Here is an 11853-nt window from a genome sequence, read left to right on the forward strand (position 1 = left end):
CTGATCTCAGAAGAATGCTGGAGTTCGGTGCTACTATTGTCCACATCTTACAGATGAAGAAACTGATGCAGACAGAGGTCTGTGACTTGCCCACAGGAACTGTACTAGCAAATTTCTGAGGTGGGATTGGAACTCTGGCCTTGCAGAATTCTATCCACTGCATCACTGATTTTTAAACAGAATACCGTGAAAATACTCTCATGTGTGAGGTGGGAAATGAGAATTGTACAAGCTCTCCTGCTGAGGGATGGAAATTCAGTTTTTGTTTTTAGCTCCCTAAGCAGTCAACAAAATGCGCTTCTGGTTTCTGTATAATATTGGCTCATGACAAAGAATGTATTGAATGATAAGTGTCCTTGAAAGTCCATTGTACATACTGCTTTGGTTTATTTATTTTTGGGGGGGGTGAGATGAAGTTTATTATGGCAGGGCTGTGCAAAGGCAAGCCTACGCTTGCCAGAAGCTCATCTATAGCACCCCCTCCTGTCCAACAAAGGCACTGCTTCCCAGTGATGAGCATGGCAGAGGTTTGCACACATTCCAGAGATGTCTTTGTATGTACCACTATACACAGGAAGAAATCATCCCATTTTTGTTCATCAATCGAGTCTCTAACTTATCTCGATTGAGTACTGCTGACTTCTGTCCTGTGGGGAACAGTTCTGCATGGTTCTGAAGTCAATCTAAAGATGAAAACTGGAACTTGGTCTCAAGACGGTCAACTATTTTCTTCACAGCCTCCGGTCTTGTGGGGTGGGCAGACAACCATTATGCGGGATGCGGGTTTGCCTGTGATTGAGATGGCCTCCAAGTCCCTCGTCATCAGCCCTTTGATGGTGGATGAGCGCCCCGCTCCCAGGACTTTCACCACCACTCTGACGCGGATCACTCCGTCGCTGGACTCGCTGCCGAAGCCATGCCTTCGGTCTGTGCTCTAATCCCTGCCGCCTTCGGGGCACCTTTGAAGTCTTCAGTGCCTCGAGAAGTTCGCGCAAGTGGCTCACTCCTGGAAGAGACCACCTGGACGTGTGTGTTCTATCGTGCTTTGATGGGAGCTATTGGGGTTTTTCCTATTTCTTGCCTCTCCATATGAAGGAGCTATCCTGACCCAGAACTGGAGGAAAGATGCTGAACCTGCTGGGTTTCAGGGCATTCCCCAGCTCTGCTTCTGTTTCCTCCTCTGCCTCCACCTCCCCCTAGGACCTCGGTGGCAGGTGTGGAGAGCACCTCGTGGAGCATGATTCTGGGGGCCCATGGTGTGAGCCCAGGTCCGCAGGGGTAAGAGGTGCTGACCCAAGTCCTCGGGACTTTCATGGCCAGACCCTTGGTTTATTTTTTTAAAAACAATATTCATATATTAAAAAAAAAACCTTTGTAAAGATAGAATTTCTTTGTAAGGATAGAATTTCTTCAGACTTCACTTTATTTTTTCTACCACTGGCAAACTGGCTACACTCATTGAAACTCTGCTGAATTACTAATCCACTCTGCCAATCAATGCCTTTGAGAAGCTGCCAGATAAAAGAGTAAACACAAAGCAGATGATAAGTTCAAATCAGAAAACAACTTTAGCATTGCAATGAGGGGCACTAGAAGGTCTTTTTGGTTTTTTGTAGAACAGCTGTGGCAATCCCTAATGGCCTCCTCTCTAACTGTGCATGTCTAGGGACTTTGGCTTTCAAAGAGCCTGTCATCTCTACTGCAAGAAAGCAAGCCTAAGTAGCCCCTTGATCTGGTGATTGATGAGATGTGATTACAAGGTAAGCCAGGAATAGGAGGACTGCTCTGGTGCAGTGACAGCTAGCCAGTGAGGGTCTGTGCATGCCTGTGAGCATCTGCACCTGAATGTTCCACCTCCCTGGAGGTCTGGAAATGTGTTGATGTCAGGTTGGGAAATTGACAGAATATGATGTCCATAGTCAGAAGCAGGTAGAGTATGATGAACCCCAAAAGCAGCCTATGCCTGATCATGACAGTTCAAAATCATTGCAGAAAGAAATCTGTTGCAGCTGAAATATGCATCTGCTTGTTGGCCCAAATGAAAAAATATCTTTTTAACAAAATCGACCAATTATTTACTGCTTAAAGTGCCATTAACAAAATTTTAGTTCAAATCCCTTGGACCCTCATCTTAAACCTCCAAAGGGTTTGTGGATCACTAAGCGGGAAGTGCTGAAAGAGGACTCATAGTCCAGCCTGCTGTCTACTTCCTTACGAAATGATGGTGGACTTAGGTTCTTACATGATACAGATGTTCAGACATAGGGAATGGCATACTCTTTTCAAAAATGTGGTTTATTGTGAGGATTTTATTATTTAATTTGAGTGAGCAAAGGTATTTAAAGATAATTTTTAAAAGAAATAAGTAATAGCTATTCCAAAAATATAATGGGCTAGAACAAAATCTCCTATTCCTCAAGTAAGTACAAAAAACAGTGCTGGCATTCATCATGTGATCTCAGGTACTGCAAGAGAAAATTGAGCAAAGATTATCACCCAGAAATTACATTGTGCTTGCAGATATGATAGATCATGAAATAATGGGAATATTCAGTATATTGTACAAAATGATACTATCTATAAAGAAAGGGTTGAAAGTGCAGACAAAGAAAGTAAAAGCAAAAAGGAAAGATTGAAAGTAAAAACAATCTGTCTCCTCCTGTGGACAGAGCATGCCCATCACAAGTGTGAGTTTTATTATCACCTCCTGGGATTTGGGTCAATCACTCAGTCATTCTGAGCTCATAGTCTGAGTTGTGAATGTGAGGAGAATTCCAGCCCTGCCTGTGTCAGAGGTTTGTTGTGAAGACACAATGTGATTGCAAGTGAATCTTACAGCCTTGGGATATGAGCTAAAGGCATTGTGAAATTATTGACTCTGCCCATTTCAGTTTGAAGACTTTTCTCTTTTCCTGGGGAAAGAAAATATAAATCAGTTTACATTCTGTCAATCAAAGGAAGGGAATATAATTATATCTATACACACATATACACACTATATATATATATATTTACATGTGTCTATATGCATATATGTATGTGTGTATATATATATGTATGTATGTATGTATATGTATTGAGTATATACATCAGAGGATTCCTACTAGGAAGAAGCCTCATGAATGTGCTCAATGGGGACATGCTTTTCTCTGGAAGATGGTCACTGGTGAAGGTCTATATCTGAGTCTGTAAAAGAGTGATTGGAATAGTGGACAATAATTCACGTCAACGCACCAGGTTGCAAAACATCCAAAGGAAGCAATGGAGTTGCTCATAAAGTTCAGGATTGTGTGAAAGGAGATGTCTGGATGTTCTCAAAAATACAATGTCTTCAGAATAAGGAAAAAGTCATGTCAATATCATGTCAACTGGGGAGCAATATTTCGTAAAGGGAAAACATCAGAGCTGTTTGACCAAGGCCATAAAATTGGAGTAATTTAGAGGAATTTTGTGGCCTCCTAAAGCAGCCCGCATTGAGGCCACTGCATGTAACAATCAAGAAACTTCTCATTAACTTGAGATAATTTCTGCCCTCTAATTTTCATAACTCAACGATCATGGTGATGAGGAAGGGATTCCCCTGATGGATTTGAGGCAGAGCAGAACCATCCTGTAAAAAAAAAAAGCAGCTGCTACTAAGCTGGTGAGAACCCTGAAATTTCTATCTAAAAAGCCTCCCATGGTTGCTCCTGCTCCACCAGCCTGGAAGAGAAGCCTAAAGGAACTACATTCAACATAAGAGGCATCCAGACTGCTTGTCACAAATGATCAGGGGCTCTGAACAATCAAAGGGGCCTTTAAGGAATCCTCTAGAGGAGACGATTTTGTGTCTTGGTAAATCCAAATTGATAATTTCCTGTAGCCTGATCAGGCAAAAAGGATATGAAGAAAATGAAAACTTTTCTGTGGTACTTTCTAAGCCTTAAAAAGATATAGTCTCTCCTTCTGCCTTCTGTGCTCTGATTAAGTTGGGTACAAGAGGAAAGCAAATCTTTTCCCCAGTTTGCAGAAATTTATGGAAAGATTCATCTCACCATTGTGGTGATCGGGTCTGGAGCCCAGTGCATTGGAGGCTGTGCACCAGCAGGTTACCATCAGACCTTGGAGACAGCTATTTCAGTGACAGCACCAGCTTCCGGAGCTCTCTGCCCACAGATGATAATAGAGCCAGACAACTGGTCATAAGGGGATTACAGAGGACCCTTTGCTGACATTGAGTCCAGAACCCTTTTCCACTGCCTGTACATAATTCCAATCCCAGGATGAAGAGGTACACTAGCACACTAGCATGTGTAGCCACTGAGGATCCTAGCTCCCAGTTCCAACGTGGAGAAGAGTGTTTATGGTCATTCCCAGACAAGAGAGCAGGTCACACTTCTCCTTAGATCATACCACTTTGGAAGGACTGAAAATTTATAGAAACCTAAAAACAGCTCCAAAAACAGGATCATGAAAAATTTGAAGATAATTTATTTAAATTATCTGGCATCATTTTGTCAAGTTGTGTTTCTGCATTTACTTACACAACAATATTTTTGCATTCTTAATTTGTTCATGTATAATTTTAATATTGCATAAGATTTTAATTATTAAATGACCTAATTTTATGATATCTCCTTTCTCATTTTTAATTTTTCTGTCTTCACTTTGATTAATTCATCTAATTATTAATTTATTTTATTAGCTTTTCAAAATCAACAGCTCTTAGAAATGTTTATTAATTCAAGGTTGTGTTTCTTTCAATTCCATTCATTTCTCCCTTAATCTTAGTGATATCATGCTTATGTGGGGTGCACTAATTTGTTTATTTAACTTTTTAAATTTCAATGGTAGTTCATGTATTTTTTTCTCTTTTGAATATGTTAGTATTCAGGGAAATAAGTTTGTCTTTAAGAACTATTTTAACTGTATCCAAAAATGTTTTATATGCTGCACATTGTTTTTATCACTGATATAACTTTTTTGCCTGTCTAATTGTAACTTTGACTAAATTATTAAAGTGAATCATGATTTAGTCTCTATTGTCTGTATTTTAACGCTGTTTCTCTTATTTGCTGGTTGAATTATTTTCTGTAAAAGTAATATTGAAAATTTATCCTTTTATGTATTTGTTCCATATGGGCTAGAGTATAATTATCATGTACATGTGAATGAAAAGTAAACTTCCAATAAGTTTAATTTATAAAACTTATTTATTTATAAAATCTACTTTCAGCCTTTAAAAAATTGTTCCTATTTGTTTGACATGTTATGTCCAGAAGTGGGATATTAAAATCTCCCATTATTAATGTTTATCTATTTAGATCATTTTGTACTTCATTTACTATCTCCTAAAACTTAATTGCTATGATCAGTATATATAATACTGATATGTAATATTTATATGGTCAAGGAGGTAAGGCAGAGGCCAGAATGCTCAGCTTCAAGTCAAGAAGACTCATCTTCGGGAGTTCAGCTCTGGCCTCGGACACTGCGCGGCTCACTTAACTCTGTCTGTGCCAGCTGTTCCTCTGTAAAATGAGCTGGAGAAGTCACTGGCAAATCACTCTGGTATTTTTGCCAAGAAAGCCCTAAATGGGGCCATGAAGAGTTGGATACCACTGAAACAAGTAAACAACAAAAATATTAATATACTTGATGTTCTTTCCTTTAATTGTGATATAATTAAATGTTTCCTTCAAATGTTTCCAACTTGAATAAATTTTTATCAAAAAATTTTTAGTCAAAAATTTTAATGCAACTCCTGCTTATGTATATGTGCGTATGCATGTACATATACATGTAACTATTTTTCTGGGGTATGCAGGGTCTCACAAGTTTGGGGGCTGCTAATGCCTTTTCAGGGCTGCTTTCAGCTTTCAGTGTCCACCTGCCACCCACCTCTCACCTGTGCTTCCAAGGTCCTGTAGTATGGTCAGGCATCAGAGAAGCAGCCTCACGATTCCCCTTGCCCCTCAGCAAAAAAGCAAAACACAAAACAAGCTGCCACAGCCTTCCTTTTTATTTTTAAAGAAGAAATTTTCAGCCCTTTATTTGTAATCACCTCAGCGTTAATTTGGGATTATTTTAAAGGCTTTGCACAGTAAAGGGACAAGGTTCATGACTGATAGAAAATACTACACAAAAATATCCTAAGTCGCAATTATTGCAGAGTAGGAATTTATTAAAAAGAACGCAAACACAACCACATGGAAAAAGTCAAGATCCCCTCCCCTCTATGTCTTGTGTTGCAACGTTCTTTTCTTGCTTTTTCTTCCAAAGTTGGATTTTCATTATCAGTTTTAAATTTCAGCTGGTTGGTAGCATCTTCTGGAAAGGTGTAATCATAGTCCTCTTCCCAGCCTCTGACTCTGACTTAGATGCTAAGCTTTACTTCCCACTTCTCTTTCCCCATCTCAGGCCTACTAAGTGGTGGGGTTGGCAGGGTGGGGATATCAAAAGGCAAAGGCCAAGGTTGGCTTTAGAACTAGGATATCTCCTCAGCATGTCCTCTAAGGAAAGTGCATGTAGAGCAGTAGAGGGGAAGTGGACAGCTCCCAAGAACAATACCTGGTTGGCTTAAAAGAGATGCCACACTGGACTACTCAGGCAGTGGGCAGATAGCAACTAATGCAGCCCAGAGTCAGGGCAGACAGAGGTGAGCAGGAGCAGGATCCTCTTCGGCCCAAATCCCAACCACTGCCAGCTAAGCATGACCTGATAATGCCGCTTGTCCCAACTTTCTCTTTCTTTTGAAGAAAAAGGGAGTTTAGTGTGAACTGGGATGAAGCAGTAATGGCCCCTGCTGAGTTTCTGTTTTACAGTCCTCTAGAAAGTGTGATGTGACTGCATTTTGAAAAGGCAGAGGGAAACAATGGCCCAGTGATCTACATGTTGCCACTTTCGAATCTTTCTCTTGATTCTTACTGGTTTCCAACTGACTGGATGAGTTTCATCTGCAGTCGAATCATCTTCTCGTATACTTTAATGGTTTGATGAGGTTCCAGACTGGTCGCACACACAGGTGTACATTCAGGGTCAGGAATATTGATTCCTGATTCATTGTGCAAAGATCCAGGCTGCATAGCCAGCCACACATACTTCTTGGAAATTGCATCCATCTCCTCAAATCCCAAAGATGCACCGTGCCATTATCCACTCCAGATACCAGCACTCTATCCTAATTCACAGCTAGTGTATTCACAATAGTTTTCTGTCCAGAATGGTTCTGAACAAAGCTTCCATCAGAGAATTTTCACTGCTTATGATTATCTGAGGAACCAGATACAAATGTATAATGTCTTGGACGCAAAGCCACTGCTCTAATTGGTTTTTCGTGATTCGTTAAGGTGACATGTGTTTTCCCTGCCACAGGTCCCGTAATCATATGATCCATGTGGTGGGTTCCTGTACTGAACTGTGGTCCTGCAGCTTGACATTTGACTGTGGTCTCTGCATTTGTACACTCTGCCAACATGTATACACTGGCTTTTGACTTCCCCTCCCATATGTGTGCCATTGAATCTGTACTATAAGTCAGAAGCATGTCAAGGGTTGAGTGCAAATCCAGACCATGCACTGCACTGAGATATCCGTGATAATGTCTGATAACCTTGCATTCCAGATCCCAGCACTTCATCTGTTAATCTTCTCCTTGCACTGATTGCCACCCCTTGAGAGGTGCAGCTTTAACTGGCCACTAGCCAGATCCCAGATCTTAATTGTCCTAGTCACAGAACCAGTAACAAACCACTGATTCCCAGGTTTTACCTCAATACATCAGACCAAGCCTAGATGCCCACTGGTGTGCATTTCCATGGTGGACACCACTGTGATTTAGGCATTGTAGCTGACTTTGCAGCCATTGTGGAAGCATTCCTGGTGCCTTCAGCTTCCATCATAGCCACAGTCAACCCAGATGGTTGTGAAGGTTCAGGAAGGGCAGCATGTGGGTAAATATTACCAATGCTAGCTGCAGCTATCTGGGACTTGGAAGGTAGTAGGACTACAGCTAAGACTGTGCCCCATATTCACTGAGCATTTTTGGTATCTTAGTATCTGCATACAAAGTCACACCAGGTCCTAGTGGAAATGGATGTATATCAGTTATAAAACATTCAGGTTCCTGTCCTTGATTGGCAGGATAGATACACATCCACTGCACTCTGAAAGCCTTTCTTTCTGAGATTTTCTTTCAAAATTGCAACATAGGACCATATGTAGAAGTTTGACAGACAACTTTAGCTTGTGGCTCTAGTTATCCAACTGGACCAGCTTTACATGCTCAGCCAGAAAGCTGTCATGTGTCTTCTTCAATAACCTGAACACAACCATGTGAACTGAATGTTTCTGTACCTCATCCATCATGACGCTGACCCTTGTCCCAGGGTTCTTCCTTTCTGCCAAGGATAAGTGAAAGGCCTAGAGTCCAGTTCTGAACAGACAGAGAGAGAGCAGATCAGATCACTGACCTCTCCATCTTTGATCTCCTCCCACGGACTGGGATGGTTCAGATGGCACTGCAGACATCCTGTATTGGGTAGGGTTCAGGAAAGAGTAGCTCTGAAGCTCTATGGGGTCTTCAGTGCTGCCAAGGTTGGTCCCAGGCCAGATGGATGTGGATTGTGATGAGGAAGCTCCTGTGCCTGCGGTCTGAGCCTCCTCCCCCAGTGGACAGGCCACTGAGCTCCAGGCTGGTCCTTTGAGATAGTCAGAGATGAGAGGAGGGGATGAGAAAAAGTCAAGATTACTTCTCATTCATATCTTGATCTGTCTTACTCTAGAGCATCCTTTTTTGGTGCATCTTCTCCCAAAGTTTGGCCACTTGGGTGCTTTGGTTTGCAGCATTTTCTGGAAAGAAGAAACTGCAAATCCTCTTTTCAGCACCTCAGATTTCTCTTCTACCTGGTCTTGTCTTCCCTTCTTATCATTCTCTGGCCTGAGTTTGTCTACTCTTTCCCTGTGATTCTGTTCCCAATTCATCTTCCAAGTTTAGCTAGGACTCTAGGAGCATGAGACTTTCTGCCTTCTCTTCACAGTTTTTCATAGTTTTATTAGCTTCATCCTAGTTTGTCTGCATTTGGCTAAACTTTTCTTTATTTCCTGCAGACTGCTCAAATTGCAAAAAACTGATCAACATCTTGACATATCATGTTTGTTGCAGCAATCTACAGGAAGAAACTTCTTGGTCTTTTTCAGATTTTTCACATTCAATTTCAAAATCAATGTAGCATTTCCAAAGCATATCTGGCCCATCGAAGTCTGGCTAGCTAACAGCCAGTAATTGCCTGGACTCCTCCAGCTCCCCCAGAACTGTCTCTAACTTGGCCATTTGGATCCATTATCTGCATTTTCCTATTGTGATTTCATGAAGCTTTTGACACTGATCAAATTCTAGAAGCTGAATTTCTATTTCTTTTTTTAATGTTTCTTCATTTTAACAAATGCAAAAACAAAAAGAAATAATATTTCCATGTACACAGCAAAATCACAAAGAGGGCTCAGTATAAAACTATTCATTTCCATTTCATACCACTCGCTTAAAAAATATTGTGTAAAAGTACTTCACACTGCTTTTCAAAGTTATGGTGCTTTCCTCTGCTACTTTCTAAGTTTTCTTTTGTTCTCTGCTATGTATTTTTTACCTTTTTTCCTCCCATCCCACCCCACTTGAGATAAGGTTACTATTAGACACACATATGAATGTGTGTATGTGTGTGTATACACACATATATATGTAAAATCATAGTACCCATACATCTATTCTTTCTCTAGATGTGGATAGTATCTTCCTTCATTGGTCCTTTGGCTAAGTCAAAATGACTTAGTCATTCAAAGTTGTTCTTAGAACAATATTGTTATTACTGTATACAATGTTCTCTTGGGTCTACTCATTTCACTCTGCATCAGTTCATATAAGTCTTCCCAGGTTTTTCTGAGAGCATCCTGCTCATCAGTTATAGCATGGCAGTATTCTACAACAGTCACGTGCCACAACTTGTTTAGCCATTTCCCAAATGATGGTGTGAACCCCTCCCCAAACCATGTTGAACCCCCATCACCTGAGAAAGGCCTAAAAGCTGTATTGGTCAATCAAGAAAAACATTTTGACCCACTCTGAGCTTAACCTGCCATGGTGCCTTTCATGCTCTGGCTGTTAAAACATGCTTTGCTTTGCTTTCTGAGTGAAATCAAAATGCTCCTTCCTGTATCAGTAACTACAAGGTCCAATAAAGATGACCAGGAGCATTCTTCTGCCAAGTACAGGATGCCTTGACACAGACACTGTTTTGAATAATGGGACTTCTCTTATCTTGATATTCTATAGACACATATTATGTTCTATTATATCATGGTTGTTATCCTTCATTCTCAAAGAGGATCAAAATGACATCACTGTGCTAGAATCAAGTTTCAATGTGTCCAGCTGTGGCTGATCAGACCAATGTGAGTGCAGAGTGCTCTACTACAGACTGGGCACAGACAGTTCGTGTGAACATTTGGGGTGGATACTCCACATCTGCACATCCTGTATTTCCTTTGAGCTGTTTCGGTTCTGCTTTGCTCCTAGAGCACAGCACCCCTTCTCATGTGGGCATGCCATCCTGAGCAGTCCTGTGCCAGTGTCTCCATGTCACACAATCAATTCCAAAGTTCTTAAATGAGACCTTCAAAGTGTCCTTATATCGCTTCTTTTGACCACCATGTGAACCCTTGCCCTGCATGAGTTCTCCATAAAAGTTTTTGGTAATCATACATTTTGCATTAGAACAATGTGGCCAACCCATCAGAGCTACGCACTCCGAAGCATAGTTTGAATGCTTAGCAGTTCAGCTCAAGCAAGGACTTCAGTGTCTGGTACCTTATCCTGCCAGGTTATCCTCAGAATCTTCCTAAGACAGTTCAAATGGAAGTGATTTAATTTCCTGGCATGGTGCTGTTCATGTTTCACAAGCATATAACAATGAGGTCAGTACAATGGCTCTGTAGACCTTCAGTGTGGTAGTCAGTCTAATACCTCTTCTATTCCATACTTTCCTTCAGAACCTCCCAAACACTGAGCTAGCTCTGGCAATGTGTGCATCAACCAAACAGATATCCTGGATCTATCATCTCAACTGACACTTTCACATTCTCCTATCTTATTTTATTTGTAACCTAACTAATTAAGAAATTCCTTTCTCATATCATGGTTAAAACATATGAAGACGTATTGACTGACACAGGCATCCTGAGCCAAGAAGGGAGGAAGGGGTGAGAAGGAATTACTCTGAAGATATAAGGTCTCCTTTATGTATCTGTCCTTGGGTTCATTATCTGCAGTGACTTCCAATACATACCTCTATGTGCAGATTCCAAGAGCTTTGAAAGACATAAACTCACATGCAGCCTAATTTTGTTTGTCTTTCTTAGAATGAACTCAGTAATGGCTGACAATGATTATCCCCTCAATTTCCAGTTCTTTGCCACCACAAAGAGAGCTTGTATAATACATGTAAAAACATATAAGTTCTTTTCCTTTTTCCCTAATGATCTTGGGAAGCAGACCTAATAGTAATATTTCTGGGTCAAAGGGTATACACGGTTTAATAACACTTTGGGCATAATTTCAGATTGTTCTCCAAAATGGCTGGATCAGTTCACAATTCCACCAATGGTGAATTAGTGTCTCAATTTTTCCACATCCTCTCCAACATTTGTCACATTCCCTTTCTATCATTTTAGCCAATCTAATAGGTATAAGATGATATCTTAAAATTATTTTTATTTCCAAACAAGAGATGGAGAATATTATGAAATACAAAATAGATAATTTTTATTACATTAAATTAAAAATTAATTGCATAAACAAAGCCAATGCAACCAAGAAGGAAA

The 11853-nt window shown here is 40.6% G+C and overlaps 2 pseudogenes; both read right to left on the reverse strand.

Moving 5' to 3' along the window:
* Window positions 1-731: 731 nt before the first annotated feature.
* LOC140504139 (small ribosomal subunit protein uS11m pseudogene) lies at window positions 732-1354 on the reverse strand (annotated as a pseudogene).
* Window positions 1355-6807: 5453 nt separating this feature from the next.
* On the reverse strand, window positions 6808-8375 carry LOC140504151 (pleiotropic regulator 1-like; annotated as a pseudogene).
* Between the last annotated feature and the right edge of the window lie 3478 nt (window positions 8376-11853).

This window comes from Notamacropus eugenii, chromosome 5, assembly GCF_028372415.1.
Source record: "Notamacropus eugenii isolate mMacEug1 chromosome 5, mMacEug1.pri_v2, whole genome shotgun sequence".
NCBI classification, from domain to species: domain Eukaryota; kingdom Metazoa; phylum Chordata; class Mammalia; order Diprotodontia; family Macropodidae; genus Notamacropus; species Notamacropus eugenii.